Below are 27,127 nucleotides of genomic sequence, written 5' to 3'. Positions count from 1 at the left end.
AAACGATCAAGTGTCTGTTTATTGCCTTTGGCCATGAACATAAATCCAGAGCACTTACAACAGAAAATGGTCAATCGTGTGATGAACCCAAGGAAAGGACCCTATTTCAACGTCGTTGGAAGGTGTTGGTGTGTGTTCCCCATTCCAAATCGCCCTTCCCTTCCCTCCTGACTCTCCTTCCCCCTTTCCAGTCCTCTGCCCCCCATACCCCACAAAGAGTCATGAGGGTCTCCTCACTGCCCAAAGCATGTGCCCAAGGACACTCTTTACAGATATTTGAAACTTTAGAACGTTGATGTACAGGTAGGTGCCCTATCTCAGGGCTGCCTGTGTGCAGTCCATGCAGTGCACATTCCAGAGACCCCCTTGTTATGATGAGTGATTTTCTATTGTACCCCGGACATCTGGGTAGTATATTAGGCAATCTGGATCCTCTATGAATCTTCCATTTTAACAGCGGTCACTCAGGCTACAGCCAGCACAGGTCCTGGCTACAGGTGTGGGCTGTAGGTCCGGTGACAGTTTGGATTGGAATCCTTGCAGCACTATTCTGGTCTCCTTTGTACACTGCCCAGAGGCCACAGCATGTTTATTCAGGTCAGTTTCACATGTGAGCGGTTAGGTGTCTGCCCAGGACTTCTTATGTGAGTTGAAAGAATCCCTTTCTTCAGCCCTCTCCCATCTGAAATTCTCCTGTCAATCTCTACGCTGGGAGTGGGAGGGGCACCAGCTGCCCTGAGAGAGGAAGCCCAGGGTCTCCTATGTGTCTTCACTGACACTGAAACAGGAAAGGAGTGCCTCTGCCCAATGTAGGGGAGAGGGGTGGGTGTCTGCACTCCCCTCTCAGGCTCTGCTGACATCACCTTGGGGTGGGGTGGCGTGGGGCATCCGTGGCGTTGAGTTGGGGCATGGCGATGTTGCCAAAAAAGTTTTCTGTCCTACTGAAATGTCTTTGGACCAGAAAGAGCAAGATTGTCTTGGTGTTTTTGTTGTCTACTCCTTCCGGCAGTTCTTGGTTTCAGGCTCCCCCAGCATGCAGTCTGGGAAAAATAGGACATAAAAAAAATAAAAAATAAGAAGTCAGGGAATGTATCGCCATGTTATTCCTCTAGCCCTGAGGGTCCTAGCCAGTCCTTTTGATGTTAAGAGTCATCTTAGGATCAATTGTCTATTGCCTCTGTCCAGGGTTTTGCTGTACTTAGCAGGAGTAGCAGAGAGATAGGTCTCCACCATCTTTTCCAGACTCAGAAGTCTAACGAACTTTTTTCTTATTTTTTTAAAAAGTTTATTTACTTATTTATTGAGAGAGAGAGAGAGAGAGAGAGAGAGAGAGAGAGAGAGAGAGAGAGAATCCCAAGCAGGCTCCATGCTGTCAGTGCAGAGCCTGACGAGGGGCTCTATTTCACAAACCATGAGATCATGATCTGAGCCGAAATCAAGAGCTGGACGCTTAACCGACTGAGTCACTGAGGTGACCCTAACAAACTTTTTTTTTTAACAAACTTTTAATTTTGGAACAATTTTAGATCTACAGAAAAGTTGAAAAGACAATACAGTAGTGTTCCTGTATGCCCTTCACCTAGTTTCTTAATATCTCGCATAACTAGGACACATTTGTCCAAACAATATCAAGAAATTAACACTACTGCATTACTCCAACTATTGGTCCATTATCACCGAAACTCCAGATTTTATTGGATTTCACCAGTATTTCCACTAATACCCTTTTCCTAAATGCATTTACTCATCATGTCTCCAGTCTTCTCTGGTCTGCAATCCTCTGTCAGTACATCTTTCCTTTCAACGACCTCATATACCTGAAGAGTGCTGGTCAGGGACTTCGCAGGGCCCCTTAATTTGGGTTTGTCTGATAGCTTCTCATGATTTGACTGGAATCATAGGTTTGGGGGTAGAATCTATGAAGATGCAGTGACCTTCTCATATCAGGAGGGACACACTATCAGTGTGACTTATCACGGGAGATCCTAACCTTGATCACTTGGTTAAGGTGGCATCCGTGAGGCCTCTCCACTGGACTGTTAGGATTTTTCCTCTCCATACTTTTTTTTTTAGAGAATTTTCAGGTCCATTTCCATCAGTGTGGAGTTATATGTGATTACTTTATGCTGTATCTTATCATTCAATATCACGTTATCTATTTTATTGCCAAAATTCTTCTAGCATTGAGCACTGACTCTTTCAGGTTGTTCTTCGTCAGTTTTAAGGGTGAAACGGGGGAAGAAATTCCAACCCTTTGTAGAGTCCCCCAAAACCCTGCCCATGCCCCTCCTCACATACATCCTAATATTGACAATGAATACTAAAGTAGGGATCTTTGGCCATATTCAAAGCTTCCAAAGCTATTTTTTAAAACCAAAGTTTATTTAGCTAATCTTATAACTAGAGTGAATGATTCCTTTGGTAAACAAAAATAAATGTTTGAGTTTCAAGTATCTCCAAACATAAGATAGCTCACATAAAATTCTCACACACTCCTGCTATGGGCTTTGTTGAACAGCAGCTGAAGTACTCAGAGGGGAGAGAGTCTGTGCACTAAGGGAAATCACTTTTAAATAAGCTACACTTACTAAACACCATCCGAAGAATTTTAATTCTATTGAGCTTCCATTTGAGCATTTGTATAATCACTCAACTATCGCAGCAAAATCAAATGAGAAAAATTCAATATTACTTTCAAACAGAGACCAAAGTTTACCAAAAATCTTCTGGATCAACGGAAGATATTGTTCAATAGCAGTAATAAAAATACTGTTGTACCGTCTAGAAATCAGATAGGATGGAAACAATTGACTAACAAGATTCACACTTCTATAAAATATATTTATAAAACACTAACCTAAAAATTAGGCATCAAGTCTCCATTTGAAATGTTGTATAATTCCTTAACCAGAGTAAAAACAAAGTAGAAAAATTTCAAAATCATTCTAGAAGAAAGACAAAAAAAAATTCTTGCCATGTTTTTGGAAGATTTTAGTGGACTTGTTAACAACAGTAGAGATACTAGAATTGCACTATCTACAAATAAAATAAAATAGAATCAAGTAATTTATGAGTCACATTAAATAATCTGCAGTTATAAAACATTATCTAAGAATAACAAAATCCTATCGAGTTTCCATTTGGGCCAATAAAAACTAACAGAAGTAAAACTAAAAAAAGAAAAAAAGAAAAATGATTTTGGTTGAGACAAAAGTGTCTTGCTGTGGTTCTGGATGTTCAGAAGCAGCCTCATTGAAAGCAGAGGCAACTCAGAAGCAATTCATTTCTGCCTTTAGGCTGTGTGGCCAGTGCTTGGTGTAGACATATTTCTCTGCACCTCAGGAGAAGACGTGCTGGGCGAGGTGACCCCCTAGGTAGGGAAGACCTCTAGGCAGTTTTTTCCTCTCATTCTAGAATGTGGGTAAGGACAGAGTCACTTCACAGGAGCTGCCCCTCACCCCAGAGCCCTTGGAACCTACACCATTTGACAAAGCAAGATGGAGCCCAGGCCAGCCACATTCGGTTCCTTGGCAAGGCTGGATCAAAGCCAGCCCCTCCTTCTCGTGCTCAGTGTAAGGCCGCCATGTGGGGATGGGGCTGACCTGGTGGAGGCTCTTGGCCAAGGGTCTGCCAAAAGTCCATCGGCAACAGCAGGGACAAAAGGATACTTTGGAAACCTTTAAGATTCTTCCTCAATATTTCTGGTCCCAGATAAGCACTCTCATTTTTTAAGTTGTGTGGGCGTCTCTCAGCCAAAAGAGCACTCAGTGCATTATTCTGAGCTTTTACTTTCGTGGAAAATAAGCTGTCTTGGATAATAGCCAGTGGTTCCTTCAAATTTTTCCAACAGAACTTTGGCTTGTATTGTATAGGTGTCATATGAGACACCTTCGCATGTGCGACTGATCCTATCATGTGCTTTGGAAGATTCTCCTGAACCCCGACAAGGTAAACCCCCTCCAAATCAGATACTTGGCAAACACTCTTTCTTTTCCTTGATGCAGTTCAGGAGGATGCTGCCTCCTCCTTCAGACTGTGATTTTCTAACTGTGGCAAAGCTCTCCCAGGGTAGCGACCTCTTGTGTGATCTTTAAGGGCATCGATTGTTTCATCTGTTTCAGTTAATCCGTGCACATTTGGATTCTTTCTTCCTCAAGAGCTTTTAACTAGGCATTTAACTTGGCTACATCAATCCGTGGCTTCAGAACCCTTTGATTCACCAACATGATCAATCCCTCGTTAATGGCTTGGAGGAAACTTGCCTCCATGGACTCTGCCACCTTCCTCCTTCAGTCCCAGAATCCAGCTCTGTATAAGGATTAGAGCCCTGGAATCAGAGTTTCCTGCAAGGTGCAACCCAGTTTCCCAAACTAGCTTCCTACAGCACCCTTCTCTGCCCCAACATCCCCTGACTCTGATTAACATCTTCCAAAAAATAGCATTTCAGGACACACTTTTGGAAAGGTAGATATAGTGAGATGCAATCATTGTAGGTGTTTAACAAGGCATGTGAATTTGGATTGGGAGTATTATACTTGTCCCATCCATGTAGAGGACATAGCACAGTGTCTGACACCCACACAGTACTCAGTCTTAGAAAATGGGTCTGCTCTGTTCCCCCAAGTGTCTCTTCTTTGGCTTGAGTGTCCTGTAGATGTCCCGATCCCTTTTGGGGAAAGACTCGACAACCTTGCTTTGTGACAGGGAATGACTCTAGCCCTTCTCGAACCCTTTGGATCTGACAAGGGAACTAGGTTGTTCTGACTTGCAACTAATGGCTTTCCACTTGTGGCCTCCCTCTCTCTGTGAGCCTCACAACTGGACAGCTGAGACAGAAACTCCAGCATGACTTTGCTGGGCTTCTGGTTTTAGCTGGACATGTAAAGAACTCGGATGTCAGCACTCCATCCTTGCCATGAGAAAAGCCAGATGAACTGAATACTGAAAACTTTTGTTGGGCCCTTCAGAAAACTTAGGTCTCAAGGCAGACCACCACCCTGACATCTGAAAAAATAGGTGCCCTGAGCAGACAGAGGACCTGATATTTACTAAACTGAAACAGAAATCACCAGATGCCACAAGCCAATAGGAACATTAAGGTAGGAATTTTGAGGAATTGCTAGACTCTGAGTGTGGGATACTGAGTGAGAACCTCTTAGGGGCCACAGTTTTAGAGAAGTCCACACACTTCTTCAGCCTTTTCCTTCAGGAACTCCAACTAACAGAGGATTGGGTGAATGCAAAGGGAATACCCTCCCCCCAACACTTCCCATGGTCCTGATAGGAGGAAGGAAGGAGTAACCATTGTGTAATCCTCCTTACAGAACACAGCCTTCATCTTGGGAAGGACATTTCCAAATAGTAGCAGTGACACCCCATCCAGCCAGTGAAAGGGAACTATGTGTGATCCAACCACCTTCCCCACTCTCTACACCATCTGGTTAGGCCTCCAATCACAATAATGCTGGACGACAACAGAGTTACTGTCAGAGACAGATTCTGAGGAGAAGCACAGAGGGAGCCAAGAACAATTGAGGTTAGTGATGAAAGTGCCCCTAACAACACCTTTCGGGGTTCAGCTACCATGGCACATTAAATGTGAGGAATTGCATAAGGCACAGCTTCACCACTGGCTCTGCAATCCACAGACCATGAGGCAAGTAATGACGCACATCACTTCAGTCACCAATCCCATCACTTCCTCCAGAGTCTGTTGTTGGATGGTCACCCTCCTACTCAGGGCGTCATGGACAGCAAAATGTCTATTTCTGTTGCCTCCTTGTATCCTGGCAATAAAACCATGGGATGTTTACAATGAATGGATAATCAGAAAAGGGCATTGGCCAACATACATGAGCATGCATGTGATAAATGAAAAGCGGTTTGTTCAGGAAAAGTTCAAATTGAACATAACCAGATTGGTAGATGAAGTGGATGACCATGGCGATACTGACATGGCTGCCATGAAGAGGCTCCACATGTGAACCAGGACCTTCGTGAGCCACCCTGCCCAACACACATGGGGAGATTCGTTCTGACAAAAAGGAGAAAGATTCCCTAGTGCCAGGGATGCTGGATCAACTTCACACTAATGGAACTCCCAGAGATATTTCATGACATTATAACAGCAAAGGAGACAATGTTGGAGGCTGATCAAAATGGCGGCCTGCCAAAGCACAGAGAGGATGCCCAGTACCCACAGAAGGTGTATATGAGGAGAAGGCAAGCAATGATCACACATCTGATATTTTTTTTTACAAAGAATGAATGTTTCTAATGTTTTACATTATAGTGTTCTAAGTAAATATTAGTCTTACTACTTTTCATTTTCCTATACATTAGGAAACAACAGCAGGAGAGTTTTTAATGTTTTGACAAAATATTTTTAACCATCTTATTTTTCCCGTTGATTATCGAGATCGCTCTGTGTAGTTTCAGCTTCCATGGTCATTTCTACAGCCCCATGCAACTATACAAAGCAAGGATGCCTGTATATGAACAATCACTTCTTTTTAAGTTTATTTGTTTATTTTCAGAGACATAAAGGAAGAGAGAGAGAAGGAGAATCCCAAGCAGGGTCCACACTGTCAGTGCAGAACCCGATGCAGAGCTCAATTTCACAAACTGTGAGATTGTGACCTGAGCTGAAATCAAGAGTCAGACACAACCAACTGAGCCACTCAGGTGACCCCAATCACTTTATTTATTTTTTTATTTTATTTTACAGAGAGAGAGGGAGAGCTCATGAGCAGGGGAGGGGCAGAGAGAGAGAGAGAGAGAGAGAGAGAGAGAGAAGGAGAATCTCAAGCAGGCTCCATGTTCAGTGCAGAGCCTGATGCAGGTCAATCCCATAATCCTGGGATCATGACCTGAGCCAAATTCAAGAGTCCAATGCTCAACCAGCTTAGCCACCCAGGCGCCCTACAAACAATCACTTTAAATGCAAATTGTCCAAACACAACAGATAAAAGACAGAGATTGTCAAATTAGATCTAAAGGAAATAAAAGGACTCAACTATATGCTCTCCATAAGAAACACATTTTAAACATAAAACTCAAACACAGTAAGAGTTAAAAAATGAAGAAACATATACCATAGATATAATTCAAAAACTGCTAGGGTAGTCACAATAATCTCAGACAAAGCCGAATTCAGAACAAAGAAGACTATCAGGAACAAAGAGAGACATTATATAATGGTAAGTGATCAATTCTTATGGAAGACAGCAATCCTAAACATGTATGCACATAACAACAGGATGGCAAAATCTATAAAGCAAAAACTTATAGGACTGAAAGGAGAAATCAAGAAATTCACAATCATAGTTGGAGACTTCAACATCCCTCTCTCAGTAATTGATAGACAAAGCAGAGAGAAAATAGGAAGGAAGTAAATGACCTGAACAGCATTATCAATCAACCTGGCCTAACTGACATCCAACAACATTAGAGTATACATTCTTTTCAACAGTGCACGGAACATTCACTAATATTGACTACATTCTGGGGCATAAAACACAGCTCAACAAATCTTTAAAAACAGAACTCATACAAAGAACTCATACATTATCAGACTGTAACAAAATTAGTTTGGAAATCAGTAAAGAACAATAACTGGAAAATTCCCAAATATTTGAAATTCTACAATAAGCTGCTAAACAATCCATGAATCAAAGAAGTCTCGAGGAAGTCAGAAAAAATATTTTGAACTAGGAGACAATGAAAATAAAACAAAAATGTGTTTGATGCAGTGAAATCGGCACTTAGAGGAAAATGTATAGCATTAAATGCATACTTTAGAGACATATATTTAACATTAATAATCTAAACTTTCACCTTAGGAAAATAAAGAACAAATAAAATCTAAATGCAAGCAGAGGAAGGAAATAATGAAAATGAGAACAGAAATCAATGAAATTTACAATAGTAAAATAGTGGAGAAAATCAAGAAACCAAAGCTGGTTCTTTGGAAAGACCCATAAAGTTAATAAAACCTCTAGCTAGGCCAATCAGGAAAAAAGAAAGACAAAAATTATTAATACCAAGAATGAAAGAGGGGTAAAAAAATAAATAGATACATAGATCTATGGGACAGAAGAGAGAGCTCAGACATAGACCCACATGAATATGGTCAATTGATTGTCAACACATGTGCAAAGGCAATTCAAGGAAGAAAGGATAATCTTCAACAAATAGGGCTGGAAAAATTGGACACCCATATGCAAAATGTTAAGTCTTGATCTACATCTGCCACCTCATATAAAACCTAACTCAGTGGATCATAGACCTAAAAGTATCATGTAAAGCTGTAAAGTTATTAAAGAAAATGTAGGAAACAAATCTGTGACCAACTGTTGGGCAGAAAAGTCTTAGATGAGATAATGAAAGCATAATCCATAAAATAAAAAGGTGATAAAGTGGACATCATCAAAATTCCAGAACATTTGTCCTATGGCAGAGAGAGAAAAGACCAGCTACCTACTGAGAGGAAATATTTGTGAGTCATACTACTGACTACGAACCTGTATCAGGAATATATAAACAACTCTCAAAATTCAACATAAAACAAAAAATCCAATTTTTAAAAAGTGGGCAAAAGTTAAACAGTCACTTCGCCAAAGAAGATACACAGACAGAAAGTACAAGAAAAGATGTTCAACATCATTCCTCATTCAGAAAATGCGAATTAAAACCACAACAAGTTGCCATTACGTGCTTGTCAGAATGACTGCAATTCTTTTGAACTGAATATACCAAGGGCTTGCCCAGATGCAGAATAACAATAACTCTTACACGCTGCTTGTGGGAATCAAAATAGGACAGCTTTCCAAAGCAATGTGACAGTTTCCAATAAAGTTAAACATACTCTTCCCATATAATTCAGCTATCCGTTCTGAAGTTCTCAACCAAGAGAAATGAAAACATATGCCCCCCCCAAAAAAGCCTGTATAGAAGTGTTTAGAACAGCTTTATTTCTAATTGGCAAAAGCTAAAAACAACCAAAATTTCCCACAATGGCCAAATGTGTAAAAAAAAAAAAAAAAAAAACCTGTGGTACATCCATAAAACGGAATACCGTTGAGCAATGAAAGGAACAGGCTGTTGACACATGCAAAAACACGAATGAGTTGCAAATATTCAAAGACCAAACCATAGAGACAGAGAACAGATCTGTGTGACTGTGAATAGTATCTAGGGGGGACTTGGGGTCTGGGTGGAAAGAGGGGGGGCATTGGGGTTCGGGGTGGAGAGAGAGAGAAAGTCTCTATCCTGACTGCAGTGGCGGTTACATGACTGTGCATTTGCCAAAACACATAGAATTGCACACCAAAAAGAATGAATGCCACCTTATGTAAATTTTCAAATAGCCTTAAAAAGTCAAGGTCCATTGTTAAGTATCCATTCGTTTATGCACTCGGTTATGTTTACCATGTGACTATTTTATGATGCAGACTTTGCTGGATTCTGTGCAGTGGCAAACAAGATACACAGGGTCTCCATTCTCTAAACTCACGGTCTGGTGCACGAGTTGGCAAACTACAGCCCAGGGGCTGAATCCAGCCCACCACTTGTTTTGTAAATAAAGTTTTATTGAAACACAGTCATCATGTCCATCCATCTGTGTATTGCTATGGCAGAGTTTAGTTGTCACAAAGACCTATAGCCCACAAAACCTCAAATATTTACTATCTAGCCCTTTAAAGAAAACGTTTGCCAATGCCCTAATGTAGAGGGTCTCAAGCTTTATATTGACCTAATATCTTTTTGGAGCCTATTAAATTCAAGTCCTACCCAGAAAATTTGTAAGAAACGTCTACAGATTTCTAGAGGATCCTAAAGCAAGTAGTTCTGGACCTCTTTGGGGAAAAGCTATTTAAGAAATACAGACATTAGGGGCACCTGGGTGGCTCAGTTGGTTGAGTGTCTGACTCTTGATTTCAGCTCAGGTCACGATCCCAGGGTTGTGGGATTGAGCTCTGCATCAGGCTCTGTACTGAGCATGGAGCCTGCTTAAGATTCTCTCTCTCTCTCTCTCTCTCTCTCTCTCTCTTTCTCCCTTTCCCCTTTTCCCCCACTCGAGCTCTCTCTCTGAAAGAAAGAAAGAAAGAAAGAAAGAAAGAAAGAAAGAGAAGGAAAGAAAGAAATGAAGGAAGAAAAAGAAAGAAAGAGGGAGGGAAGGAGGGAGGGAGGGAAGGAGGGAGCGAGGGAAGGAGGGAGAGAAGAAAGAAGAAAGAAAGAAAGAAAGAAAGAAAGAAAGAAAGAAAGAAAGAAAGAAAAAGAAAGAAAGAAAGAAGAAAGAAAAAGAAAGAATACAGACATTAAGCAAAGAACGGCAATTGGGTGTTTGAAGGGTTTGAAGGGTTGTCTGAAGGGTTAAAGTACAATTCATGCATTAAACTCCAGCTTGACAGCCTGGTCCTTTTAGAAGTTGCTTCAACTATTTGAAGGTGGCACCCTCTGGGTAAAACAATATTTTGAAAACAGATGTTTCAGAAGAATTATGGGCATGGGGTTATTTTACTCACCTTATCTCCAGTTATGAATATATATAAAACTGTTCAAGAATTTGGTAATAAAACCACACATTATTTTCTGTTTCAGCCCCAGTCCAGCCCAGCCAGGGTTCCTCAGCGAGACAAGACGGCCCCTCCGCAGGGGGGGACAAGAGCTGTCTCCATGTGTAATCCTGGGAGCAGGGCGGGGACGGAGGGGGTGCGGGAGGCTGGGGCGGGGGTCGTGGGGGTGCCGTGGGAGTGGGGAGGGCATGTTGGAAGAACCGGAGGTTACTGCGGGGGAGACTTGCCAACAATGCTTACTGTGCAACCCCCTCCATCTCTAGAACTTTCTGCAGCAGCCCTGTCTGCCAAAGCTCCCTGTCCCCGCTGGCCTGCTTCAACCCCTCTCTGTCAGGGCGTGATGCCCAGCTCCTGGCGGGGCCCCGGGGAGTCCCCAAGCCCTTGCAGAACGTTACCTAAAATGAAAGACCAAAGCAGAATAGAGACCATCTTCAAGGAGCATAGGATGTTGATGTGAAATAATGTAAAGTTGCCTCTGAGTTTCCTAAAAGCTGGAGTGGGGAAGCAGGTAAACACATCATAAACCGCTAATTAGCAACACGCCTTGGCCATGGGCGGGGGCAAATCATAAAATGAGGGAAGGGTCTGGAGCAGAGGTAGTATCTGTCTTTCTGGATGTGCCCACCAGCCTGTCCCCACAGCTGCCCACGGGGGACCTGCCTTTAGTTGATGCCCTTTTGTTTGAAAGGACAAGTTTGGCCATCGATGTCAGGACTCTGCAGTCAGCCCAAAGTAACCCGGTGAATTCCATCGGCTTTAGGGCTCTAATAATAACTATTTGAGAACGTTGCAAGATGGGAATATAATTGCTTTTATTAGTAATTAGATGACATCACGGCTGGGAAGCTTTTATTTTGAGAGTGAAGCTACTCATGATGAAAAGTAAAATTATCTTTGGTCTCTTCTAGCCCCTCCTCGATGGCTTATAGTTCTGACGTCTCGCAGAACATACGAACCATGGCCACCATGTAAACGTAAACTTTTTTAATACTACTCGCTTTGCAAACATACCTAGCCTGAACTCGGCATCCGAAGCCAAGATGGCCCGGCTCTGTAATTAGTAATGAATTCCTGTCTGTCTTCCGTCAATTATTTTCTCTCTGGTTATTATTTGACAAAAGCCGTGTGTCCAACAGGTGTCCCGTCTGACCTTTCTCATCAGAGCCCGTGACGGGAGCATTCCACCATGATGGATGGGGAAGGGGATGAAGGGACTGCTTTTGGAGTGTGCAGAAAATCAGAGGATAAATTTCAGCCTGGAATGAAGAGAATCCCCACTGCTCTGGACAGTAGGGGCATCGTGAGGCTAACCGTGATTTATCCTGCCAAAAACAGGACCTCATATGCTATCACAGAGGAGCAGAGAAAGCGAAAACCCCAGCATCCTCTTCTCAACGGATGGTCACGATAGGAGTTGATGTGAAGACACAAAAGAGGCAGTCACAGGTCACCTGACACCTTGTGAAGTCATGCCTTGCTTACTTACCTCTCTATATTTCTTTAGAAATGTTTGTCCTATATAGGGCCGTCTTATCAAAAACTATGTTAAAAGAAAATACCATTTCAGAGGCACCTGGATGGCTCAGTCGGTTGAGGGTCCAACTCTTGATTTCAGCTCAGGTCACGATCCCAGGGTTGTGAGATCAAGCCCGGTGTCGGGCTCCATGCTGAGCCTTGTAGCCTGCCTAAGATTCTCCCTCTCTTTTCCTCTGCCCCTCTCCCCCTCACTCTCTCTCTAAAATAAAATAAAAATGTTTTAATAAATAAATAAAAGAAATTGACATTTCAGAGAATGTCCAACTCTAGAGGCTAAGGGATAAAATAGTGACAAAATGCATGATCTCTTGACACTAACATCAGTATTCTAGATCACAATAATAGTCATGGTGAGAAGTTACACAGGATAAATTTCGGATTTTTTCCCCTCAGAACAATGTTCAGAATGTATTATTTGCTGTATTAATGTGCTGAAAACCTTTACGTTTTCAGTTTCAGGAGAGGAACTTTGGCACGGCCTGTGCCGTAAAACGGTCGCTGTCTCAAACTCAACACACACCCAAAGGGGGAGAAGGCAAATCGTCAAGACTCTTCATTGAAATCCAAAATGGCACAAGTCATCTTTAAAATCCAACCAGGAAAGAAAGGAGTCACAGAACGTATTTCCGGGGAAAAAATAAAAAGTCACAGAGGATGGCTGTGTGACAGGGACGGGTAGTGGATGAGCCATCGAGGGTGGGGTTGAGCCGGGGCCTGTCGGGGCCGCCTGGAGTCCTCAGGGGCAGACACAGCAGAACAGCTGAGTGGGCTCCAGAAGGAGAAGGGCCCTGGAGCCATAGGAGGTTCCAAGATCCAAGGAATCCTGAGGAAGCCAGCCCAGAACACTTCCAAGACTGTTTTCTCTCGTATTTTGAACAGATTCCTCTCTGTGTTTTAACACACAAAAAAGCACACTGCTGGGTCAGGCTTGGGCTTTTTCTTGGAAAGGGCATGATCCAAGCAAACCCTGAGGCCCATTGCGAAACACTGCTGACCGAGCGGTCGTGACTCAGCACTCCCAGGCAAAGCCGGGGCACTAAGACCGCCCTTCCTCCGGCTGGAAACACACTTCTTTGAAATCAAGCCCATTTGTCATCCCACTGGCTGTTTTTCCTTCACTGCGCCACTCGGGTTCAAATGACCCCTCAGAAGGCCCAGGGCCGGCCGGCCGGCCAACACGAAAACATCCCTCTCTGGAGGGGAGGAGGTGCCCCACATCTGGGAGAAAAGCAGATGTGAGTGCAGAACAGGGGCTCTGGTGTGGCTCAGCCTCACTCGGCAAGAATGTGCATGGCCCAAGCATTGAGTCACTCCTCCGGCCTTGTTTTTCTGAACCTCAGAAACATTTTGGAAGCCACTGAACCGCCCCTCCCCTGGAAAGAGCTCTGATGGACGTCATTCTGGTCGGATGGTTCTCCAACAAACACATGTGTCAGAAGACTCCGTGAACCTTCTAAAAAGTACATGTGTTCGGGCCCCACCCGGACCTGCGGAAGGAGAACCCCCCGGTAGTGGGAGCCGGCCGTGTGTTTGGTGGTTTTGATTTTCGTGCTGTTTCGACGATCCACAAGTGACTCAGATGTTTGCCACTTGCTAAGAAGCATTGAGTCCTCCGACGCGAAGTGACCATTAGGACACGGAGTCCCCCCGGCAGTCAACTGCTTTGCCCCAAGGATACACGATGAGCTCACAAAGACCCCAATCCCTAACTCCCCAAGTACTGACGTGCCCACGGCCCTTTTGGGGGAGAGTCAACACCAAGGTGTCTGGGAATTCAGAATCCCTGATTCATCCTGGCACAATGATCCAAGCCCCGGGGAGGAAGCGAAGAGACGATGCTGTTTGGAAACGAGAAAAGCACAACCAGCTCACACGTGAGGGCGGTTTACGAGGCGGAAGCCCACCCGCTGAGAATTAGTTGTGGCCTGGCCAGGAGGACGCGGATACACCAGTAAAATCTCCTTCTGTAGATTTCAGGGATCCGAGGGGCAGGCTAGGGGACAGCTGAATACAGCAGATTCGTCCCACCCACCAGAGCTGGAGCAGAAGAAGGAGCAGGAAAATGACCTAGACCCTCTCAATTAGGCAGGATTACAGGGCAGCACAGGGCATGCAGAGTTCTGGCAGGTTCCAGCCAGCGGTTGGGACCCTCACCAGTCACCAGACCTCCCAGCCGATGGGGACGGAGGAAGCCCCAGGACTCCAGCGGGCTAAAGGCTCAGCCCTGGGAGCCCCATTCCTGGGGCGACCACAGATGTGAGCACACCAGCAAATAGAAACCAGAATGGAACAGCCCCATCCACTGAGGCTACACTCACCGTCCTCAGTCGTCCCAGCACGATGCCTCTTACAAAGGTTGCATTTTTTTGCCCCAGGATCCCATGAAGCTTCTTTCACTGCATTTTTACTGTTTTCATTTTTATTTTTTTTACTTTATTTTATTTTACAACAGCTCCCCATCTACCACCCTTTGAGTTGTTTGTTTTGCATGACATTGAACAGAGCCTAGGCTGGTTGTCCTGCAGGCTGTCTGGCATTGCTTTGCCTGATCATTTCCTCTTTATTAACATTTGGGGAAGAATGCCACCCAGGTGTTGTTGCCACACAGAGTTACTGTTTTGATAGACGGTCTGTCCACCGGGAGCCCCTCCTTGCCAGCTCTTGTGTCATTTTGCGTGTTCCTCCAGCCCATACGCGACACCCTGGTTTCCAAAGTTAGATGTTCCAGGTGCAATTTGTGGCTCCCTGCAGGCATCAGCTGTCTCTCCAAAAGCCCTCGTTCCCTTTAGTGAAGAATGGTATTTAGGAACCAAAGTTTGGGCACTAGGTGTGCCCACCATGACTGGGATGTCACTGCACCTCAGCACTGTTGGTGATAGGTAATACATAAGTACATATTCCACTCTGATTCCTTTGACTCAACCCGACACCAAAGACTCCTCCCCACCTCCCCCATTCCGTTTTTGTGGCTCCTTCTTCCACAGTGAGAGCCCTGGACCCCGGCAAGAGGATACAGCCACTTACTCCGTCTATCCTACGATACTTGGACAATATTTGAAAAGTGATGATAGCAGCCATGCCATTATCAAGAACAAATCTAGTTCGCCAAGTTCAAAGTTATTTGCATTAAGATTTCTCTTGTGCTGTTAGAATGATCGGTTTGTCACACAACTAAATTAACTTATGTTTTTAATACCGGAGTTTGCTTTTTTTTTTTTTTTTTTACCATTTTGTATTAAACTCTATTTCTGAACATTAGAATATATACAGTGCAAAAATCACAATTATATATAAAATTATACCCAAGCCACTTATCTTCAACCCTTCTCTCTACCCCATTCTTACCGAATCCCCAAAGGTCACCACTTTGACTAACCTCTACATTATCATTTCTGTGTCTCTTTTTGCAGAAATATGCAAATACGATCATATATTTTTATTCCTCCTTCCCAACAGTCTTAACGAAATGTCCCCACTTAATCTGGAAATTGTGTCATATTAACTCTTAAAGGTCTGCCCATTATTAATTTTACCCATCACGTTTTTCAATTAATTGTCAAGCCACCCCACGTCGTTGCCTCCCTCATGCAAAATTTCCACAAAACATCAACTAGGAAGGACAACATGGGGCTCGATGAGGTTGCGGAAAGAGGAGGTTAGAAGGGAGACCAGAGACTAGAGGCAGGTCAGGTCCGGATAGTAACATGACGTCTACCTGTGATAGAATCCAATACAGCATCCCTTCTCTGTGGAAAGATGGTTTCAGCAGGACAAAAAGGAGAAGGACTCCCATAATGTCCAAGCAACCGGGTTTTCTACAGACTCAGACACTGTCCAGACAGTTGCCGGAAGTGAGTAGCAGGGTTCCATGGGCTGTGCCAAAGACATGGTCTCACTCAGCAGATTCATCAATGCATAAGGGGCAATGTGTACCAGATAAAGAAAGTCTGTTTTGCAAATGGGAACGTTAAAGCATTTGTGCAGGACTGCACACACCTATGGCACAGTGACAGGTGAAATGACAGTTACAAATCAGTCTTGTCCTCAAGAGCAGGGATTCTCAACTCGGGTTATCTGGGAACCCTCTGAAATCCCTTGCAAAATGTCCGAGTGGATTTCAGTGGGGGGAAGTATGCAGAGTTTTCGTCGGGTTTTGAAAGGAGTTTGTGACTCAAAACATTTTAAAAGTTCAGAAACACTGGTGTGGGGGCCAGGAAACTAATGGGGGAGCAGATGGCTGTGGTCATCGGATTGAGTGTACTTAGCCAATGCAATCAGTGAAAATGACCTTCCTGGGTTTCATCGGTAATCACCACGGATGCTCTTGGCATACATTATTTCCTGCATCCTTGTAACAGTGCTTTTAATGAGCCGTGCCCCAGAGGGATCAATAACAACCCCAAGGCCATGACATTGGCAAATGGTAAAGCTGGGATTCAAGCCCACACCTGCCTTATTCCAGAAGCCACAGGCTGAAGCCAGCATCGAACGGCTTTTCACCAGTCTGGCCACTGCTGATGCACCATATCTAGTCCCGCGGACCTTACTTAGAGACTAAGTGGGAACATAGCCAGAGTAGGGTTACCGCGTGGTCGTGGGCACCCACAACCTCATCACTGCAAAGCCAATCAGGGCTCTTTCAGACTATTCTCACAACTTCGGCCAGCCATGGCCCCCGCAGCCTCCCCCCGCCAGCGTCTACATCACCGGGCTTGAGCGTGCAAAGGAGGCTGCTCAATCCTCAGCTCACCTGAGCCCAGACTGGGGCTCTGCTACAGCCCTGCTCTGGCAAGCTCCAGCCCCTCCTGTGACCAAGTCACCACCTTTACCCACCTCTGCAAACTGGGTCCCCATAGAGGTCTGCATTCTGCTTCCTTTGCCCTGTGCCCAAGGCATCTGCCTGGACCTTACTCCTGCCTGCTGGCTCATTCCCAGGAAGCCTTCAGCCTCAGCCTCTCCATCTGCTGGCCCGGATTCCAACCCTGGTCCAGAGCCTTGCTATTGTACACGCACCCTCTCCAGCATCGACTCCATCAGACCACCCTGCCCTCTGGACATGCCATGGTTGCTTCCAGATGGAACAGCTCCCAGAGCCTCCAGCTGGGTCTGCCGTTCTCAACAGCACTTCAGATTTGTCTTTAGATGCATAATGTCCTTAAAGGCTATGCCATGAGCCCTTCTTACAATCGAGAAATTAATGCCGAAAGCTAAATTAGAGTTTAGTATTATTTTTACGTCATTCTAAAAACTTTGTGTGATACGCCCGCGTTGTTGAAAGTGCTCTGTCCTACAGAGGAGATGCCCAGCGGGTCCGGAATACCTTGTGAGTACTGATGTTGATAGGTAAATAAACATTATGGAGACTGAGGCATCCAGTGGGAACACAATTAATAACAAATGGAAAGAATCCACTTACTTAAAATTATAGCAAAATGTTCTAATTCCACTTTCCTTTGACTGTATTTTTCTTGTAACTGGTCTTTTGCCATGGCTTCTCTCTAGAGGGAAGTTAGGAATATTTTCCAATATTTAATAAGGAATCATCCCCTTCTTAAGGACATCCTCGTGTTTCAAATCTGGTGTTTGGCCTCAATTGAACAGATGGGATTTTCTGTTAGATTTTTGAGAGAGACCTTGGAATCCCGAAATCCTACCTCTTCCAATAACACCGCCATTCAGCTAGTTGGTTGGCAAACACATTTATAGCACTTAGCAAGTGCGAGGCACAGTTCTAAACACTGCAAATGTTAGCTCCTATGGCAGACACCCCTACGTACAGAAGCATAACCTTGTAGAGTTAAGTCCATGAAGATGAGGCTCTATGTATAATCGAAAATTTTCTAGAAGTAAAATTTGCTTTTAATTTTATGCTATCCAGGCCAAAGTGTAGGGGTGTGTGTGTGTGTGTGTGTGTGTGTGTGTGTGTAATGCTACATGAGAAGTTAACAGGATGGGAGAGGGGTGAGTGAGAAGTGACTGCTAATGGCTTTCTATTTGGAGTGATGAGAACGTTCTGGAATCAGAATAGTGCTGTGTGCACAGCTTTGTGAATATTCAAAAAACCCCACTGATTTGTACACTTTGAAAGGGTAAATTGTACAGCATGTGACTTGTATCTGGATCTTCTCTTATGTTACAGGCTAAGAAGGCAAGAAGAATAACATTTCTTTTGCCTCTTCTAATGTTCTCATTGTCCACACCCCAAACTGGCCACGACGTCTTCCCCTCTCGCCTGGGTCTTAGCTGGAGAGAGAGGAAACAATGAAATTGGAGGAAGAGAGAAAAGAAGGTGTGGCAGTGCTGTGGGAGTGACCAGAGTGGCCGTCACCACTTGGAAGTGGAGAACATGAGCAGAACGTGAACATCCCGCCCCTCCGCCTGGCCCCAAGCCACCTCGAAGCTTCTGTGTTCAGCAGCCAGGTGACCACCAAGCCAGGGCCGATGTACCTGTCTGGGTGCCGCTGGGTGCTGGAGTGGGGCAGTGGGGACAGGCAAGGGACAAGAAGATAAGCAAAAAATGTATCCATGCAAGAGGTGCACGATTTTCAGGAAGAGAAAGGCCAGGAGGGAACACCTTGGCACGGGGAGACGTTCCTGAGGCAGAGGCGGAGCTCAGAGTGCAGGGACGTATGGCTTCTGCCGGGGACTCGGGAAAGCTCTCCAAAGCAGATGCATTTGAGCAGGGTCTTGAAGGATGCTTAGAAGTCCACCAGGCCAAGGATGCACCAGAGAATGGGTGTCAGGAATGACCGTGCGAGTAGAACACAAATGCATCATGGCGGCAGAGGCCAGGAAGGACCAACAGAGAAGGCCCTGCGCGCCATACTGAGAAGGGGACCCAGCAAAACGCTTTCGGAAGGTGACCAAAGACGGTGCACTGTGCCTGAGAACAGCCACGCTGGCGGTGAACAGATGCTGGACCTGGGGAGGAGGGAACAAGACGTCAAGAGAAGAGGATTCAGCCCGGGTCACTCCCAGGGCCTCTGGCTTCATGATAGGAATTGCATTTTAGAAAAGTCGAGTCTTCTGTGGCTGTGGAGAATCCTGGGTCATGCACGGGTCTGGAGCTCAGGAGATAGGACAGTCTGCACAGACATGGTGGGGCTCATCCTTCCAGGACACAGAGGCTGTGGCCGAGAGAGCAGGAGGAGAGCTCAGGACGGACAGAGCCGCTGGGGGCAGGGAGAAGAGCAGAGTCCATCAGGAAGCTGGAGAGAAAGAGAAGAAATGCACACAGGCAATGAGAAGAGGGGAGGAAATGGAGGGGAGGATGTGTCTAGAGAGGTGCGCACCAAGAAATGTGGGGCTCGAAGGAGGCTTGTCAGACGTGGCCGCGAGGAGGCCGCTTCTGGGCCGAACGCCACGCCCGGTGCTAAAACCAGATCACCCCACACGCTCCCCGGATACACGGTGATTTCTCCTGGAGGAAGGGCTAGGCTTCTGCGTCCTAAACAAAAACGATGAGGCCCAGACAGATCCGTCGCTTGTCAGACACCAGGCCCTCCTGACACGCTGGCTCCCTTGACCCCGCCTGCCTCGCCAAGAGCAGACACTCCTGAGCCAAGCCTGTGCTCACGGCAACGAGGAAGTCTCTCACAGACAGCCCTCTGCACAGGCCTGACAGTGGTCCCCAGCACACTCCCAGAAAGTGCCTTCCGGAGGCCTTTTTGAAATGCAGGGTTTTCGGCGTGTGGCAGAAAGGTCTGTCGAGAAAAGAAGAAAGGAGCCATCACGTGAGAATGAGAACTCTATGTGCTTACGTGATACGGATAACGTAGCCACATCCTAGTGCCTCCCCACTGAGCCCCGGTGGTCGTGGACTCCGTGCCGCTCTGGCCCGCATTCTAATGTTTCCGGGCTCCCGTGATACCGGGCCACCTGCACCGAAATCAACGTCATTCACTATGTGAACAAACTGGTCAGACTTTGATCTGAAGCCTTGACCTGATCCCCATTTAAATTCGTTCTTTGTTTGAAGGTTTCTACAAGGCTCGAATCTGCCAGAGAATTTTTCAAAATGGGGGTTGCGGCGCCCGGGTGGCTCCGTCGGTGGAGCGTCCGACTTCGGCTCAGGTCATGATCTCGCGGTTGGTGGGTTCGAGCCCCGCGTCGGGCTCTGTGCTGACGGCTCGGAGCCTGGATCCTGCTCCGGATTCTGTGTCTCCCTCTCTCTCTGCCCCTAACCCCTCAAATATAAATAAACATTTAAAAAAATATTTTTAAGTCTACAAAGTGGAGGTTTCTTACTTGCCCAGTGGGCTCAGGAGCAATACAGGTCCTTTCTCTCTCCGGAACAGACCGTGGCCTCTGCTTTCTGTGTGAAGGCATTACCCACCCCTGACTTGCTTCCAGAGAGCTCCTGTGACCTGAGCTGATGGTCAACTTCACCCAGGCTACTCCCATAGCTCTCAAAGACTCCCAGAAAGCATTTGAAATCCAGAAGATCTTGATTCGTTTAGTCTGGTGGGACTCAGGAGGCCACAGTTTTGTGGGTTTTTTTCCTAAATATAATTTATTGTCAAATTAGCTAACATACAGTATACACAGTGTGCTCTTGGCTTTGAGAGTAGATTCCTATGATTCATCACTTCCAGACAACACTCGGTGCTCATCCCAACAAGTGGCCTCCTCAATGCCCGTCACCCCATTTCCCCTCCCCTCCCGCCCCCCATCAACCCTCAGTTTGTTCTCCATATTTAAGAGTCTCTTATGGTTTGCTCCCTCTCTATTTGAAACTATTTTTCTCCCTCCTTTCCCGCATGGTCCAGAATTGGACCCACAAATGTATGGCCAACTAATCTTTGACAAAGAGGAAAGAGTATCCAATGGAAACAAAGACAGTCTCGGACAACAACATGCAGAAGAATGAAACTGGACCACTTTGTTACACCAGACACAAAAATAAACTCAAGATGGATGAAAGACCTAAATGTGAGACTGGAAACCATCAAAACCCTAGAGGAGAAAACAAGCAACAACCTCTTTGACCTTGGCCGCAGCAACCTCTTATTCGACATGTCTCCAAAGACAAGAGAAATAAAAGCAAAAATGAACTATTGGGACCTCATGAAAACAAAAAGCTTCTGCACAGCAAAGGAAACCATCAACAAAACTAAAAAGCAACTGACGGAATGGGAGAAGATATTTTGCAAGAGACATATCGGATGAAGGGCTAGTGTCCAAAACCTATAAAGAACTTACCAAACTCAACACCCGAAAAACAAATAATCCCATGAAGAAATGGGAAGAACACATGAATAGACACTTCTCCAGAGAAGACATCCAGATGGCCAACAGACACATGAAAAGATGCTCCACATCGCTCATCATCAGGGAAACACAAATCAAAGCCACACTGAGATACCACCTCACACCAGTCAGAGTGGCTAAAATTAACAACTCAGGAAACAACGGATGCTGGCGAGGATGTGGAGAAATGGAAACCCTCTTGCACTGTTGGTGGGAATGCAAACTGGTGCAGCCGCTCTGGAAAACAGTGTGGAGGTTCCCCCCAAAATTAAAAATAGAACTACCCTATGACCCAGCAATAGCACTGCTAGGAATTTCCCCAAGGGATACAGGAGTGTTGATTCATTGGGGCACATGTACCCCAATGTTTATAGCAGCACTATCAGTAATAGCCAAATTACAGAAAGAGCCCAAATGTCCATCAACTGACGAATGGATAAAGAAGATGTGGTTTATCTATGCAATGGAATACTACTTGGCAATGAGAAAGAATGAAATCTGGCCATTTGTAGCAAGGTGGATGGAACTGGAGAGAGTTATGCTAAGTGAAATAAGTCAGAGAAGACAGATACCATGTTTTCACTTGTGTGTGGAATTTGAGAAACTTCTCAGGAGTCCACAGTTTTTAAAATGCCCCATTTGTCCAGCCAGGTCATGCTCTGATAAAAGGTGCCCGGGAAAAGTCATTCTGACTCCAACCATGACCTTAGCACATCACTCTAGCACATTAGCAAGACAGAAGCTGATGTCAAGGTGTCAGCGTGGTGTATTGTTTCAAGCTGCCTGCTGCCTTGGGGGCTGAATTAATTACTGTATGAACTTACAGACACCCCAGTTCATCCCACAAAAGAGTTGACATGACTTCTCAAATGCCCCCCCCCAAAGCTTTTACAGTAAAAGAGTAAAATAGTGAAGAACTGAAAATAATTTTCTCCTTCCTGGCTCAGAAGGTCTGCCGCCTGGTTCATATTACCCAGAGTCCAAGCCAGCAACGTCCCCGAGGGGAAAGCCAGAGGGGAGCCCCCAGTCGCTCAGTAAGGCCCCAGGCAGGGGCAAAGCACTTGCTTTGGGAGCCGAGGGGAAGGAAGACTAAAAACTAATCATAATAGCCAGGAGGCTCGAGGCCCTGCACCAGAGGCACTGTCTCACATCATCTTGTCAAACACCATCCAGATGGGGGATGGGACAGTGTGTATTAGTTTCCGGCAGCTGCTATAACAAAGCACCATAAATGGTGTGGATTCACACAGCAGCGGTTTTGTTTTTGTTTTTTCCCTCTCTCAGTTCTGGAGGCCAGACGTCCAAAATCTTGGATTCTGTTGGCAGAATCGTGCTCTCCCTAAAGACTCTCGGGCAGAGGGGTGCCTGGGTGGCTCAGTCGGTTAAGCATCTGAATTTGGCTCAAGTCACGATCTTGCAGTTTGTGAGTTCGAGCCCCGCATCGGGCTCTGTGCTGACAGCTCGGAGCCTAGAGCCTGCTTTGGATTCTATGTCTCCCTCTCTCTCTCTCTGCCCCTCCCCTGCTCCCACTCTGTCCCTCTCACTTAAAAAATAAAACAAACATTAAAAAAATTTTTTTTTAAAGACTCTCGGGCAGAATCCTTCATGTGGCTTCCCAGCACGTGGAGGCTCCCTGGCTTGTGGCCACCTCACGCCTAATCTTCATATCATTTTCTTCTCTGCATGTCTGCTGGTCCTCTCCTCTCCCCATAAAGACACCAGCCTGTGGGTGTAGGGCCCACCCTGACCCAGGATAACCTCTTCTCAAGGTCCTGAATTAATTACAACTGCAAAGAACCTAATTCGAAATCAGGCCACATGCACAGGCACCAGGGGTTGAGATACCGACATATTTTTGGTGGGAGTGAGACACAATCCAACCAGCTGCAGGGGTGTTACCGTGCTACCCCTCTTTAGAGACGGAGACATGCGAGGGAAAGTTCAGCAGCTGAGGAGGGCACGGAACTGATAAGAAACAGAGCACAGAGCAGAGGTGTGTGCAGGGGCCAGTGTGTGTGAGTTGCAGAGGAAGAGAGAGATGTCTTTGATCTCTGATTGTATCCCAAAGCAAAACTGAGTACCCAGAAGGGGCATTCGTTCTGATCCCTCTAGAATCAGGATGCTCGAACAGACCGTCTAACCCTAGGGCAAGGGCCACCCATAGTGTGGCCCACAGCAGGCAGCTGCCCGCCCGTCCCCGATCTGTGCCGTCGGCACCGGAGACAGCTGCCCCGAAATGGAAAGGCACATTTTCAACAAACACACACTCTGGCTTTTCTTCTCCCGAACAAGCCAGGATGCTAATTAACAAAGACTCACTGGCGAGGGTCTCACCTGCAGCTCACGAGGCAGCCTTAATTTGCGGGGATTGATCATAAATCCTCATTTAATGGGAACCATCCCTCAGCTTGCTGGGAATATGTCAGCTGTCACAAGCGCCCAGAGGCTTCGCTTTCCTCCTCCGGTGAGTTGAGCCTGATGCTTGGAGAGAAAGCGCACGAACCAACCTCTGGAAAAATTACAGAAATCGAGGAAGAGACATCTGAGATTCCAGACCACTGATCCCAGACTGAGGGAATTACAGGAGAAGATGTGACAGTGGCGGGATGCCACGTCAGTGCACCCTTGCCACTCGCTTAGAGGAAGGGGTGGGGGGAGGCGGGGAGGACAATACGGAAAGTTAATTAACCTGCCGAATGGATAATCCCTCACCCGCCTTTCAGAGCCCAGAAGAGAAAGGCGGCAGGGAGGACCCCAGGTTTCTTTCCAAGGGTGGAGGGGAGCACTGGACAGTTTCGGCCCTCGTGCAGAGAGCACTTAGGAGCCATCCCTCCCTGTCCCGATGCTGGCCGTGCGCACGAGACACCAGAGAAATTGGGAGGCCAGCCTGGGGTCGGGGGTCCCGACCCAGCTCACCCCATCACACCAAAACACAGGTTTCCCGTCATTGATTCCCCGGTGGCTGTGGCCAGCTAGGACCGCTTTCTTCCCAAAGCACTGGGAGGCCACCGGACGGGTGGATACAGATGTCAGCACAGGGACCAGGCTAGGCCAGCTGGGCCGAGGGGCGTCAAACAGAACCTAGGATTCAGTTCAAGCGGCACAGCTCCTTCTGCAAAGACGCCCCAGCATGAGGAAGCAGAGAGCCCAGAAGCTGGTTGTTAACATCCTGGAGTCAGACTCTGATCCTACTAATCGAATGTTCCAGAAATGTAAAGACACGGTAATGATATTTATTTACAACCTCTAGTACTGCTGGTGTGGAGCTTGTGAACCCTCCAACACTCGGGCCCCGTGGGCCTCTGCTCCCGCCCCAGGACCCTCCCCCATGCCCACGACACTCAGATGGACGACCCACAGACTCTAGTCTCTGTCCCGGCTCTGGCTGCATGTGTCCAGCTCCACAGACGGACCTGATCCCTTCTGCCTCCCATCACCTGGAAGCCCATCCCTGGCTGTGGTCCCCAGGGGCATAGCCGCCCTGTCCTCTGTCCTACCCCTCAGGTCTCAGGCTGGCCCGGTGTCCACTTGATCCTCTGTGTGTCTCCCCCTCCTGATGTCTTAACTCATTTGGTCCTTTCCTCCCAATTGTCCCATCCTCACTGAGACCCTCCCCGCCCCTTGTGGAGCCTCTGGCCATATGCTCCTAACTGCCCCCCGCGACAGCTGCTTCTGCGAGGGTGGCCGCGTGCCGGCCTGAGCCCCTCCACAGCCCCTGAGCCTACGCGGGTCCCCACGTGACCCGCAGGCCATCCGCAGTCCCACATGCCCACCGCCACCTCAACAATGTACCCTAACAACGCAAAGCCACGCCAGTCCCAGCCCAGCACCCGCCCTTGTGCTGAGCCCCCTTCACAGCCCCTCTCCCCACCACCTGCTTGACCAACTTCGTCCTTGAAAACCCTTTCCGATGTCTACAAAGCCTTCTCGGACAGCGCCCGCCCCCCACGGTCAGTTCATCCCTGCCCCCCTTCCTGCCCCTCCACCTCATATGCCCCTGCACTCATCACCTGCCCTGGTCGTGTGCCAGCACCATGGCCGGGAGCTCCTCGAGAGACGTCTGCCTCGCGCCTTTCCGAACCCCAGAGCCCACTGCTCTGCCGGGCATGGATGTGTGTGTGGGCCACAGTCCCCCCGCCCTGCCTCGGGGACACGTCGTGTTGATGGCACGCACCTTAGATACGACGTCATAAGAAGGGCACTCCAGCTCTGTGGGCTCCCTCCAAACCCCCAGTCGAACCAGCAGACGAACCCAAACGGAGGCCCCAACAGGGGCCTTAAAGTCCTCCCCCAGGCAGAAGAGGACAGGGAGACAATGTCCACAGTGAGCCCGGACCCTGGTCCTGTGGCCAGGATAGGATTTCTGTCCTTTCGGGCCAGCTGGCTGTGAGGACTCTCTGGCATGGGGAGGGGGTAGAGACCACGGAAAATGTGGCCACCCAGCTGCCTCCTGTCCCCCCCCCCGCCGCCGCTCCCCGAGTCACTGCATGCCACTCCCCGCCCAAAACCGCCCAGTGCTCCTCTCCACCCTTGGAAAGAAACCCGCGGTCCACACTCTGGTCCGAAAGGCTCTGCTGGGCGTGGCCCTGCGGCCGCTCCAAGTTACGTTCCCTCCCCTCCCTCCTCGCCGTGGCCAGCCACGCCGAACCCCCTCCATCCTTCAGGCACCCCCCACCCTGCCCTGTTGGCCCGCCCTCCCCTGGGCTGGCACGCCTGTTCCTCTGACTCTCCAGGCCTCCTTTTGAATGCCCCTTGGAGCAGCCGCTCTGCCCACGGGGGACACCGGCGTCCCTCCAATGGCGGGGCTTTGCCACCCTCAGTTGTGATGTCCTGCCTGCTGACCGCCAGCCCCACCGAACCCTAGGCCCCGTGCAGGCGGGGATCGCAGATGATCTCAGCAGACCCAGGGCCGGACGGCTCCCGGATGCTTACGGAAGGGGCGAAGGCATGCGGTTACGCGTCACCGAAAGCCCGTGTAGACTCTGGTGCCAGTTACACAGGGGTCTGAAGTGGGACTTTGAGACACGGTATCTACTGCAGAACCTCCTTCCCCGTAAAACAGCAGATAAAGACACCACTTCGTGAGGTTGCCAGGATTAAGTAAGACTGCGCACTTAAAGACCCAAGGACCACGTCTGGCACGGAGTCACGTGCTCCTTAGCCCCTAAGTTTTTAAGATACGGCTAAGCCAACAGTGTGCGTTGTTTAAAGGCTGTCTCAAGCCAACTCCACCACGATCGTGTTTTATCTCTACCCTAAGTCATGCCAAACAGCCCATTTTTTTTAAAAAAAGATGTTCACTTTCTACCCTTCCCACGTATTCTGAGTTCTGAAAAGATTATAACAACACAGGCTGAAGCACACGTCTCTCCCGCTGCTGTTAGAAAATAGAAGGTAGGGGCGCCTGGGTGGCGCAGTCGGTTAAGCGTCCGACTTCAGCCAGGTCACGATCTCGTGGTCCGGGAGTTCGAGCCCCGCGTCAGGCTCTGGGCTGGTGGCTCAGCGCCTGGAGCCTGTTTCCGATTCTGTGTCTCCCTCTCTCTCTGCCCCTCCCCCGTTCATGCTCTGTCTCTCTCTGTCCCAAAAATGAATAAACGTTGAAAAAAAAAATTAAAAAAAAAAAAGAAAATAGAAGGTAAATTGTAAATGTGCCCCGAGGAAGGGTGGCGGCACCGTCACCCGTGCAAGCAGGCTGGGGTCCAAGGAAGGATTGGAGGAGAAGGTGAATCTGAACCGAGAACAAAGAGGGCGGAAGTGAAGACCAC

General features: G+C 47.3%; 1 long non-coding RNA gene across 1 annotated transcript; it reads right to left on the bottom strand.

The window, feature by feature from the left end:
* Positions 1-26,833, bottom strand: LOC102902274. Its single transcript, XR_890697.2, has 3 exons — positions 25,537-26,833; positions 23,697-23,871; positions 1-1,040 (listed from the first exon to the last, which is right to left on the bottom strand). It is a non-coding gene; the product is annotated as an uncharacterized LOC102902274 (long non-coding RNA).
* Positions 26,834-27,127: the final 294 nt, after the last annotated feature.

Source organism: Felis catus, chromosome C1 (genome assembly GCF_018350175.1).
Source record: "Felis catus isolate Fca126 chromosome C1, F.catus_Fca126_mat1.0, whole genome shotgun sequence".
NCBI lineage: Eukaryota > Metazoa > Chordata > Mammalia > Carnivora > Felidae > Felis > Felis catus.
Note: the sequence above shows the minus strand (reverse complement) of the source record. Positions and strands in the feature narration are given on the sequence as shown.